At 44.6% G+C, this 12,920-nt stretch overlaps 1 pseudogene; it reads left to right on the plus strand.

Moving 5' to 3' along the window:
- Nucleotides 1-476: 476 nt before the first annotated feature.
- LOC139361697 (zinc finger protein 669-like) lies at nt 477-10,883 on the plus strand (annotated as a pseudogene).
- Nucleotides 10,884-12,920: the final 2,037 nt, after the last annotated feature.

Here is a 12,920-nt window from a genome sequence, read left to right on the forward strand (position 1 = left end):
CCGCGCGGGCCCACGCTTTATCGCAGCAGGCGCGAAGCCCCCGGTGCCACACGAGGCCGAGACAAAGCCCAGGCGCAAGGACTTCGGATCCCGAACTCGGACCCTGCGGAGCCCAGCTCGGAGCCGCCACGCCCGGGGCAGAGAACCCCACCCGGTCCGGAGAACCCGTCGCCCGTCGCGCCGTCTCACCTCAGGCCGCCGCCTCGCATCGCTCGCTCCTCGCAGCGGAGCCTGAGCCCACTGGAGCGCAGCTGAGCAGCCGACAGAGACGCGGCAGCCTCAACAATGGAGCCCCGGGGAGGGGCCGCCGCGCCGCTTCAGCCCGTGTTCCCCGTTCAGGATCCAGCTCGGATCAAGGAGCTGCAGCTGGCGCGGGGCTGCGGCCAGGAAACACACTATGCAGGTGCACACGGACCCGCCCACCGCCCGCCGCCCCGCCCCCAGCGGAGCCGGGCGCCTAGGGCCCCCTCCGGCCAATGGGGAGCAAGCCGCGCGGAGAGGGCGGGGCCTGGGGGAACAAAGGGAAGTTGGGCGGGGCGGCGCTGGGATTGGGCGTGCGAGGTCCCGCGGGAGGACCGGACCCAAGAGCTGGCCGGATCCTGGCCCCCTAGAAGACCCAGCTCAACGTCCACCTGCAGTCTGCTCTACAGGACGCGCTCATCTCAAGCCCAGAACTCAGGCTTTTAGGGCAGACAGCGAGAGACAGGCTTGCTTTACAAAAAGTGAAACTGAGGTCCAAGGAATAGGATTGCCTGTTGCCCGAAGTCACGTAGTCCCATTCACTCGTTCACCTTGTCATTCAGCAAACATTTGGAAGCAAGTATGGTGGGCGTTAGGAGTGAAGTAGGGCCGGGCGCGGTGGCTCCCGCCTGTAATCCCAGCACTTTGTGGGGCCGAGGCAGGTGGATCACTTGAGGCCAGGAGTTCGAAACCAGCCTAGCCAACAAGATGAAACCCCATCTCTGCTAAAAATACAAAAACTTAGCCGATCGTGGTGGCGCGTACCTGTGGTCCCAGCTACCGGGAAGGCTGAGGCAGGAGAATCGTTTGAACCCTGGATGTGGAGGTTGCAGTGAGCTGAGATGGTGCCACTGCATGCGCTCCAGCCTGGGCGACAGAGTGAGACTCTGTCTCAAAAAAAAAAAAAAAAAAAAAAAAAAAAAATTAATAGATGGGAAGTAGAAGCGAACTTAGGCCTTCCCTGAAGGAGCTCGGCCAAGGAGTACCTGAAATGTCTCTGCTTCTCTTTAAGGTCTGATAAAGGAACCAGGAGCGAGCACTAATCACTTCCCTTTCCTGCCTCAGAGCTTTCATATGTTTGCTGTTCCCCGCCTGAAATGCCAAGTACCAATGGAATTTTTTTATTTATAGAAATGGGGTCTCCCTATGTTGCCCAGGGTGGTCTCAAACTCCTGGCCTCAAGCTATCCTCTCGTCTCAGCCTCCCAAAGTGTTGGGATTACAGGCATGAAGCACTGTCCCCAGCCCTGATCGTCTTTCAAACCTCTTTCCTCATCTTATTTGAGCTTCCTGCTTCATGTGCCCCCACACCCTTGGTTTTCCTGTACTTCCATAGCTACTCTGCCAAACTTGTATATGTCTGGGCTCAGGCCAAATGCCCTTCCATTTGCAGTGGCCACTGCCACAGGAAATCTCATGCCCTTCCGGGCTTCACAAACCATCCACATGCTCTGCTGCCTGCCAGAGACATCCATCCCAGTCAGATGCCCAGCCCTGACCTTTCCCAAAGCCCCAGCTGGACATAGGGAAGCATCTCAAATTTTCCGTGGGCCAAAACAAAGTGGTTTATTAGTGCCCTAACCTGCTCGTCCACATTCTCGTGATTCTCTGTAAACAGCCCCTCCATCCACCCAGCTGCTCAGGTGAAAATCTCAAATCCTCCTCCAGTCCTTCCTCCCCAAACCTCTCATGCAGCCCTCTGCCTTCCTAGGACGCTGAGCACCCCTCACTCCCAGCACCAGCTGGGGTGCTGTCTGAGTCGCTGCCACCCACTTGGCATGAAGTGTGACCTCTCGCCCGGTGTGGTGGCTTATGCCTGTAGTCACAGCACTTTGGGAGGCTGAGGCGGGCAGATCGCTTGAGGCCAGGAGACTGGGACCAGCCTGGTCAATATGGTGAAACTAAAATACAACAATTAGCCAGGCGTGGTAATGCATGCCTATCATCCCAGCTACCCTACCCAGGAGGCTGAGGCAGGAAAATTGCTTGAACCTGGGAGGCAGAGGTGGCAGTGAGCCACCATCACAGCACTGCATTCCAGGCTGGGCAACAGAGTGAGACTCTGTTGCAAATAAAAAAAAAAAAAAAAGAAGAAGAAAAAGAAGAAGAAGTGTGACCTCTCTAAGGCAAGGCAGTGTCCCACTCTGATTCACTTCCATGTGCAAAACAGGACCTGCACCCTGAAGGCATTCACTCAGGGAGGCTGCTGGGATGGGTGGATGCACAGTTAAGGTCTTCATGGTGGCTGGGGCTGACCCCATCCCCATCGCTCTTCCCACACACACCTGCACACTCATCACTCCCACGCTCACACCCACCACTGAAAGCCTGGCCCCTAATCTGATTTGCCTAACAAGGTCCCCGGATGAACAACACAGGCTTCCCTACCTCTCCCCTGCTAGGGCCCCACCGTGTTCTGGGATGTACTCAGGGATCAGGAGAACAAAACCTCAGGGAGTGAAAGGACATTCCAGGGTGCAGGCCTCTGCATCCCCCTCCATGCCCTCACCCCTGCCTGACACACCCTCCCCCCTGTACCTGGCCAGCTCCTACCAACCCTTAAAGTCTCACCAAGTTCTGTTGTGACAGCCATACCCTAAAGTGACTGACCCCCCAATGACCTATGCCCTTGCATAGTCTTCCTGACCTTAGATACGAGCAAAACCGGTGACTGGCTTCTAAGCCATAGGCCCTGGCAAAAGCAATGGGATGTCACTGTCACAGTGCATCACCTTCGCACACTAGAGAGAAATGTTCCACCTGCAGGTGCTGCTGAAGGGAGATGCTGTGCTGAGAAAGACCTTTGGAGGGGCCCCATAGGCAAGGAAGCAAAAAGCTGGGCCCTTGCCAAGCGGGTCTGAGGAAATGAATTCTGCCAGTAACCTCAGCGGACCTGAAAATGGATTCTGCCCTGGGGGAGCCTCAGATGAGGATGCAGCCCAGCTGCTTAGCATGAGATCCCAAGCACAGGACCCGCTTAAATAGGCTCAACTCCTAGCTTGTCAAAATTGGCTTGTGTTGTTTTAAGCTTCTACATTTTTAGTTATTGCCTATGAAAGTGTTAAAATGTGAGACAATAACTTAGGTCCCCTCCCCATCACACACATTCTTCCTTCTGGCATTCATCACAATTCTACTTATTGATTTAAAATCTCCCTCTTGACTGGGTGCAGTGGCTCAGGAGTTCCAGACCAGCCTGGCCAACATGGTGAAACCCCATCTCTACTAAAAATACAAAAATTAGCTAGATGTGGTGGTGTAATCCTGTAATCTCAGCTACTCCGAAGGCTGAGGCAGGAGAATTGCTTGAATCCAGGAGGCAGAGGTTTCAGTCAGCCATGATGACACCATTGCACTCCAGCCTGAGTGACAAGAACAAAACTCTGTCTCAAAAAAAAAAAAAAAAAAAAAAGTCTCTTGCCACTAGTGTGAAGGTCCCATGAGAAGAAAAATGGAAACTCTTGCTCATAAGAGTGTCCCAAATGCCCAGCACGGTGTAGTTCTAGGGCAGTTGGTCAATGGTGGACACTGCTGGTTGGAGGGCCCAGCTGGCCCTCCCAGCTGCCTCCTCCCTGGTCATGTTCCATTATAGAAAACAGAATAGTTTCATGCCTTTCCAGAGTCCCTCTTAGTGGGGATGGGCCAAGTGACATTGTCCTGCCCCGGGAGATATAAGTGGAAGTTGGCTGAAAGGTTTCTAGCCGTGGTGTGCTGGGGCGATTTGAACCAGGACATGAGAGCTGACCGTCCATTGTTCAGGAATTCTGCAAGTTGATTGTTCAACACATTCAGTACTTAAAAATATCAAATAATATAAACTCGCAAATTAAAAAATGCATTAAACCAGATGCAGTGGCCCACGTCTAACACATTGGAAGCCTGAGGCAGGAAGATCACTTGAGCCCAGGAGTTCAAGACCAGCTTAGGCAAAAAAGGAAGAGCCTGTCTCCACAAAAAATTTAAAATTAGCTAGGCATGGTGGTGTGTGCATGCAATCCTAGCCACTCAGGAGGCTGAGGTGGGAGGATCGCTTGAGCCACCTGTTCAAGGCTCCAATGAGCTATGATAGTGCCACTGCACTCCAGTCTGGGTGACAGAACCAGACCCTGTCTCAGAAATAAACATATTTCATATATTAACAAATTTATAATAAATGTATATTTACATATACATGTATGTATTATAATTATATATTTAGACATAAATATATATTTCTTGTTTTATTTATTTATTTATTTATTTATTTATTTATTTATTTTGAGTTGGAGTTTAACCCTTGTCACCCAGGCTGGAGTGCAATGACACAATCTGGGCTCACCGCAACCTCCACCTCCTGGGTTCAAGGGATTTTCCTGCTTCAGTCTCCTGAGTAGCTGGGATTACAGACACACACCACCATGCCTGGCTAATTTTTGTATCTTTAGTAGAGATGGGATTTCTCCATGTTGGTCAGGTTAGTCTCAAACTCCTGACCTCAGGTGATCTGCCCACCTCGGCCTCCCAAATTGCTGGGATTACAGGTGTAAGCCACTGTGCCCAGCCTATATGATATATTTATATATTATAATTATGTATATTTTATATACTTATATATAAATATCAATATAAAACCTTTCCTTGCCTTCTCTTGTTTCTACCTACAGTCAGTCCCATGACTTCAAATACTATCTACATGTAGTAATTTTAAATGTATGTTTATATATATATATATATTTTGTTGTTGTTGTTGAGACGGAGTCTTGCCCTGTCGTCAGGCTGGAGTGCAATGGCGCAGTCTCAGCTCACTGCAACCTCTGACTCCCGGGTTCAAGTGATTCTCCTGCCTCAGCGTGCCAAGTAGCTGGGCTTATAAGCGCCCACCACCACGTTCAGCTAATTTTTGTATTTTTAGTAGAGACAGGGTTTTGCCATGTTGGTTAGGTTGGTTTTGAACTCCTGACCTTAACTGATCGCCCACCTCGGCCTCTTAAAGCGCTGGGAATGCATGCGTGAGCCACCTTGTCCAAAATATTTTTCTGTTTCCAAACATTTTACAAGAGAGGAAAGCGGAGAATAAATCATCTGACATACTACTATAAAAAGAAAATCTTTGTGCCTCTCTTCTTTTCATCTTTCCTAAGTGTACATATTACCAAAATGTCTTTAGGTTGAGGTCCCCCCGTGAAAACTTTACAGGGTGTGTGTCCTCAGACACCCTCCTGTCTTTTCCTAGTCCTGGCATTTTAGAACTGTCTGGGGATGATCCAGGATACCCGCTGTGGCCATGTCTATCGGAGGGTCTAGTGAGTATCAGCCCCGGGGTCATCTCATCACCAAGGACAGCCTGAGGTAGGGGGTAGAGTCTCTCAGGGGAGCAGCTGGATGCTCTTGGCCTTAGAGGAATCTCCTGGTATAGTTTCATCTAAAATGGTGACCCCTTAGGGTTATTAAAATTTTAGGACATTAAAATGAATGGACAATACAACATAATGTCATTAAAGCTAGGTCATTAAAACTGTTCCTCCAGCCGGAGCTTTTATTCCTCAGAGACACATTGACGGTCTGCCAATGGGATGCTGATATTGAGAGGAAAGGGCAGAAATGATTTCTGCTCTCTAGATTGTCTCAGGTTTGTGAAGAGAGAAAAACTGTCCCAAAGGACAAGGAAAACCCACCCCAGAGAGGATGTGCAAGAACCTGAATATGAAAATGCACTCAAGGCACACAGGAGGACAAAGAGCAGTGCCAGTGCCTCCTAGGTGGTCACTGAGGACTTTACTGAACAGGGTGGGTGTCCTGAGGGATAGAATGGCCTACCGTGACACTTAGAAAGGTCTGTGTTGGAGTCAGCGCTGCCTCTCCCTGAGTTTGTTACCTTGATAAGGCTTGTCCGCTTATATGAGTTTCAGTTTTTCTTTTCTTTTCTTTTTTTTTTTTTTTTGAGACGGAGTCCCGCTCTGTCGCCCAGGCTGGAGTGCAATGGCCAGATCTCAGCTCACTGCAAGCTCCGCCTCCCGGGTTCACGCCCGTTCTCCTGCCTCAGCCTCCCGAGTAACTGGGACTACAGGCGCCCGCCACCTCGCCCGGCTAGTTTTTTGTATTTTTTAGTAGAGACGGGGTTTCACCGTGTTAGCCAGGATGGTCTCGATCTCCTGACCTCGTGATCCGCCCGTCTCGGCCTCCCAAAGTGCTGGGATTACAGGCTTGAGCCACCGCGCCCGGCCATGAGTTTCAGTTTTTCATTGACTGTAAGATACATGTTGTCAGTACAGTTTGAAAGATAAAGGTAATATTTCCAAAGTAGCAAGGTAAAATGACGTATTTTATTTGCTAAAAGTTCATATTTATTTCTTCCCCAGAGTGAGTGTAGTAAGATTTAAAGGTCTGTTCTTTTCAAGGGTAATTTCAAATGGAATTGTAGGACTTAGCTTTGTGAATGCTACTGGTGAAATAAAAGTATGATAGATAAATTGATGATTTACAAGGATTCACCAAAATGTCAGTTCCCCTCTTGTAGCATGGTGAAGAATTTATGACAGTGGACACATCTGTGTCCTCTTATCTGGATATCTGAGGGGTTTTTTGGTGTTGTTTTATGTTTTTTTGTTTTGGAGACACTGTCTTGCTCTGTAGCCCGGCTGAAGTGCAGTGGCACTATCTCTGCTTACTGCGACCTCTGCCTCCCGGGTTCAAGTGATTCTCCTGTGTCAGCCTCCCGAGTTACTGGGATTATAGGCACCCACCATCACACCCAGCTAATTTTTGCATTTTTAGTAAACACGGGGTTTTAGGCCTGGCACTGTGGCTCAGGCCTGTAATCCCAGCAATTTGGGAGGCCAAGGTGAGTGGATCACGAGATCAGGAGTTCCAGAGCAGCCTGGCCAACATGGTGAAACCCTGTCTCTACTAAAAATACAAAAAAAAATTTAGCTGAGCATGGTGGCAGACACCTGTAATCCCAGCTACTTGGGAGGCTGAGGCAAGAGAATTGCTTGAACCCGAGAGGTGGAGGTTGCAGTGAACCAAGATCTTGCCACTGCACCACAGCCCAAGCGACAATGCAAGACTCCGTCTCAAAAAACAAAAAATACAAACAGCAAAAAGGCGGGGTTTTGCCATGTTGACCAGGCTGGTCTCAACATCCTGACATCAGATGATTGCTCACCTCATCCTCCCAAGGTGCTGGGATTACAGGCGTGAGCCACCATGCCCTGCCCACACTATTTTATTTTTATTCCCTAAATTTTAATATGTTTGAGTTTGTCTGTTCCTTTATCACTGTTTTCTTACATAAAATAAATTCTGCCTAATCCTTCGTAAAAAAAAAAAAAAAATCTTTCTGTGACTTCTGAAAGTGTTCTGGTTTTATCTTTCATATTTGAATATATAATAAGTTGATTATGGGTCATGGAATAGAGAAGAATGCAGTGCATTTTCCTAAGCAGATGCCAGCCTGGTTTGCCTCATATTTTAAAGTGCATGTGATTTCTTTTTCTATTCTACAGTGCCTACTCTATCACTCATCAACTTTTCATTTAAATGCTGGGTCATTAAGACTTCTTCCCATTGGTCTGCTTGCTCATCTCTCTGCTAATACTGTGCTGTCCTGAGTATTTTCGTTTGAAAACCTTAGAAGTATGTTAGACAAGCCATCACTCTTTTTTTAGATGACTAAAAAGCATTAGACATTTGTCATTTTTACTACGCATGAAAAAGTAATTTTTCCTGCCTAAAAAAAACCTGATTTGGGAATTTATGTGATTTCATAGGAATAGCATCTGGAAGTGGTGACATTAATGTCCTTTTTTAAAAACAGGTGTCGTATTTCCTCTTATTCCTTTCTACCTTGACATTGTGCAACAGAAATTTGAAAAATTATTGTATTAATATTGTCCAATATCAATTATTGGTTTTATTTACTACTCAATTAAATTTAATAAGCCTACTCTCTCTTGGTATAATCACATGGAATGGGCTCAACTCCCCAGTTAATAAGTGACAGCACATGTAAAATATTGTGTACCAGGGAAACTCATTGAACACTTAGTGTTCAGACTGTGGTTTGGTGTCTGGTTCTCTAAGCACCACTGCAGTGAAAATAATAGATCTTCGGCAGAAAAAGTTTTGGCAAATATATTGCATAAGCCATTTAGATGCAGTGAATCATTCTTATTACTTGGGTTGGTGGAATCCCTTTCAAAATGTAAGTTACTAATACAAACAAAGATGGAACTCTGTGAGCAGACATTTTTAAGAATAAGTAGTCTCAGGACTGATAATATTAACTCCTTTATGCACATCAGGTAGAACTTTATTATGACAGATACTAGAAATGTACAAAGTGAAGTTAAAAGGTAACTCCTAGCAGCACATCTTACTCCCTGGATTCTCTAATGAGATAGGTGTTTCTACTTTGCTGTTGCCTTTTTGAATAGTTCAATTCTCACATTAGTACTGCTGTGTGGGAGGGAGTATGTGTGAACAGAGTGAGAGTTGTGACAATCAAGTCATAGAATAAATGCTTGGAAATTTTAGAATCATGTAAACAGCTTATGGATTGAGTATAGATTCCCAGTGCTGTCAGTCTCACCCGTCCTACTATCCACATATGTGGAATGTTCTAGGACTCCATGGCTTTTGAGGATGTGGCTGTGAACTTTACCCAGGAGGAATGGGCTTTGGTAGATTCTTCTCAGAAGAATCTCTGCAGAGAAGTGATGCAGGAAACCTGCAGGAACCTGGCTTCTGTAGGTAAGAATGACAACACATTTCACTTAATTACAGAAGTATTTCCCTATCATCAGTGCTATTTGTGATTTGGAATGTGGCAAGGGAATGATTTGGTGAAGAAATTAGGCATGGGCACTGTGTACAATGAACATGAAATCTAGTAATGTTTCTGTAGTTTGTAATAATTCATGATAATTTTGTGGGTCTGCATTTTAGGAAACAAATGGAAAGACCAGAATATTGAAGATCACTTTGAAAAACTTGGGAAAGATATAAGATAATTTGCACTGAGAAGAGGAAATAAAGTCCTCTGAAGGAATCTTAGCTGGTCATGAACTTAAAAACAAGCAATCAAAACAAATAGAGTCACTTGAAATTTATTTTTTTTAGAAAAATTTCACCCAAAATGTAACGTACTTCAAGGTAGCAGTCAGTGTTTGGAAAACAGTTTACTTGAAAATAGCACTACAAAATTGTGTATATGAATGTTACTAATTTGGTCATAGCCATGCAGGTGGTAGCTGTGTTTTCAGTAGTAACCCATTTACTTTCAAATAATTCAATCATGGCAATAATAATAATAATAATAATAATAATAACAATGCATTTTCCTTGGTATTGGTTGCAGTGTAAGGCCAAGACCTATTAGTAAGTAGAAAGTTATTAAACCAACCAATAATAATGTGCTTGTCATTTTTTACAGAAATCATGTGGTACAGAGACTGTGTGAAAGCAAAGAAGGTAGACAGTATGGACAAGTAGTCAGCCAAATTCCAAATCTTGATCTGAATGAGAACATTTCTACTGGATTAAAACAATGTGAAAGCAGTGTTTGTGGAAAAGTCTTTGTACATCATTCCCTCCTTAATAGGCACATCCTGGCTCACTCAGGATACAAACCATATGGAGAGAAGCAATATAAATGTGAACAATGTGGGAAATTCTTCGTTTCTGTTCCAGGTGTTAGAAGACACATGATAATGTACAGTGGAAATCCAGTTATACATGTACGATATGTGGGAAAGTGTTTTATTTTCTCAATTCATTTGAAAGACATCAGATCCGGGGCCTATCATGGGGAGGGGGGAGAGGGGAGGGATTGCATTGGGAGTTATACCTGATGCAAATGACGAGTTGATGGGTGCAGCACACCAACATGGCACAAGTATACATATGTAACAAACCTGCACGTTATGCACATGTACCCTACAACTTAAAGTATAATAATAATAAATTAATTAAAAAAAACATTAACCATTAATGAAAAAAAAAAAAAGAAATCACTGGCCAACAGTTAATAAACTTCTATTTTACAAAAAAAAAAAAAAAAAGAAAGAAAGACATCAGAGAACTCACACAGGAGAAAAACCCTATAAATATAAACAATGTGGTAAAGCGTTCACTGTTTCCGGTTGTTGTCTAATACATGAACGAACTCACACTGGAGAGAAACCCTAGGAATGTAAGGAATGTGGGAAAACATTTAGATTTTCTTGTTGTTTTAAGAGGCGTGAAAGGACTCACACTAGAGAAAGATCCGATACATGTACCAAATGTGATAAAGCCTTCAGCTGTCCCACTTCCCTTCGTAACCATGGAAGCATTCATACTGGAGAGAGACCCTATGAATGTAAACAATGTGGCGAAGCCTTTAGTCATTTGAGTTCCCTTTGTAACCATAGAAGTACTCATACTGGAGAGAAAGCCTATGAATGTAAACAATGTGACCAAGCCTTCAGTCGTCTCAGTTCCCCTCACCTCCACGAAAGAATTCATACTGGAGAAAAACCCTATGAATGTAAGAGATGCGGTAAAGACTACGCTCGTTCCAGTCATCTTACTCGCCATGAAAGAAGTCATGATATAGAGGCTGGGTATAGTGACTCGGCCTATAATCCCAGCACTTTGGGAGGCCAAGGTGTGTGTATTGCTTGAGCCCAGGAGTTCATAACCAGCCCGGATTAAAACAATGTGAAACAACCTGGGCAACACGGTGAAACCCTGTCTCTAGAAAAAATAAAATAATGCCAGGCACGCTGGCTCAAGCCAGCTACTCGGGAGGCTGAGACAGGAGAAGGGTGTGAACCTGGGAGGCAGAGCTTGCAGTGAGCCAAGATCGCACAACTGCATGCCAGCCTGCGCGACAGAGCGAGACTCCATCTCAAAAAGAAAAAAAAAAAAAAAAGAAAAAAGAAAATAATTAACTGGGCATGGTGGCACATTTCAGTTGTCTTAGTTCTTTTTCAAGGACATAAAAAGCCACAGGGGGTTGGGGGAAAGCCCTGTGCATGCGGATCACGAGGTCAGGAGATCGAGACCATCCTGGCCATCATGGTGAAACCTCGTCTCTACTAGAAATACAAAAATTAGCTGGGTGTGGTAGCATATGGTTGTAATCCCAGGTACTCAGGAGGCTGAGGCAGGAGAATCACTTGAACCCAGGAGGCGGAGGTTGCAGGGAGCCGAGATTGTGCCACAGCACTCCAGCCTGGTTACAGAGTGAGATTCCATTTCAAAATTAAAGAAAATAAATAAATAAATAAAGCCCCTTGAATGTAAGAAATGTGGTAAAACATATACTCTTTCCCATTCCCTCATAAGCATGAAAAGGCTCACATTGCACAGAAACCTTAAGAATGTAGGAAATGTGGTCAGGCCTTCAGATTTTCCTGTTTTTGAAGATTTGGGAGGACTCAGAGTGGAGAAAAGACTTTTGAATCTAAATTTGTGGTAAGGCCTTCAGTTATGTTAGTTCCATTTGAAGACATCAGCTGATTCCTGAGAAAAACCCTATGAATGTCCAGAATGTGGGAGTGTTTCATTTCTCTCATACCCACTCAAGGACATATGAAAATGCACACTGTAGCTGGCTGGACCTTGTAAATACAAGAACGTACACAGGATTAAAACTCTAATAGTTTAGAAACTGCAACAATATTTTCAGTTTTCACATTTACTTGAAAAGTCATGTGAAAACTCCCATGGGAAAGAAGTTCTATAAGTGAAGCTTTTCTAATTTGGAAAGCCTGATGCAAATTAATTATGGTGCAGTGCTTGAAAAAAATGTATGAAATGTTACACAAGTTACAAGTATATTGTTTTTATCAGTGGCTCATTCTTAAAGAGTCTTGAGTATGCATTTCACTTTGTTTTGCGGGAAACCTTGAGGTGAGAGTTCCGTAAATGCTCTTTAAGCAGTAGTACTTGAGTTTCATAGATAATGATATTAAGTTTGTTGATAGAATTTTTGTCTATTCATTTGATAATGTGCTGGATTCATGGTTGAATTTAATTTTTCTAATATGTAGGTACATTTAATTTTTTTTATTTCATTTTTTTTTTTTTTTTTTTTGAGATGGAATCTCCCTCTGTTGCCCAGGCTGGAGTGCAGTGGTGCAATCTCGGCTCACTGCAACCTCCGCCTCCTGGGTTTAAGTGATTCTCCTGCCTCAGCCTCCCGAGTAGCTGGGACTACAGGTGCCCACCACTATGTCCAGCTAATTCTTTGTATTTTTGGTAAAGACAGGATTTCACCATGTTGGCTAGGCTGGTCTTGAACTCCTGGCCTCATGATTTGCCCACTTTGGCCTCCCAACGTGCTGGGATTACAGACATGAGCCACTGCACCCGTTCAGGTAAGTTTCATTTGTATGTATTGTCCTGTGATTAATGGACCAGTGAATAATGATTGTGAATTGTTGGGACTGTCTTACTAGCCTCATTTGGCAAATTTTGATTATCCCTTGTTCATTATACACATTCCACCTTTCTTTATTAAAGGAAAAACTACTCTTGATGTAAAGATGTTTATTTTTTGCTAATAATGAGTTAGCATTAATTCCTAAGTACATAAATTTTACCATGGAGTATCATCTCGTGAGTTCTTTGCATTTGTTGCCCTTTATTCTTTATTATTTCTGTCTATTATTTGGATCATTCACTTTGAATGAAGGAGAGAGGACTGTGATAGGA

The sequence above is a fragment of the Macaca nemestrina genome, unplaced genomic scaffold (assembly GCF_043159975.1).
Source record: "Macaca nemestrina isolate mMacNem1 unplaced genomic scaffold, mMacNem.hap1 Scaffold_96, whole genome shotgun sequence".
NCBI lineage: Eukaryota > Metazoa > Chordata > Mammalia > Primates > Cercopithecidae > Macaca > Macaca nemestrina.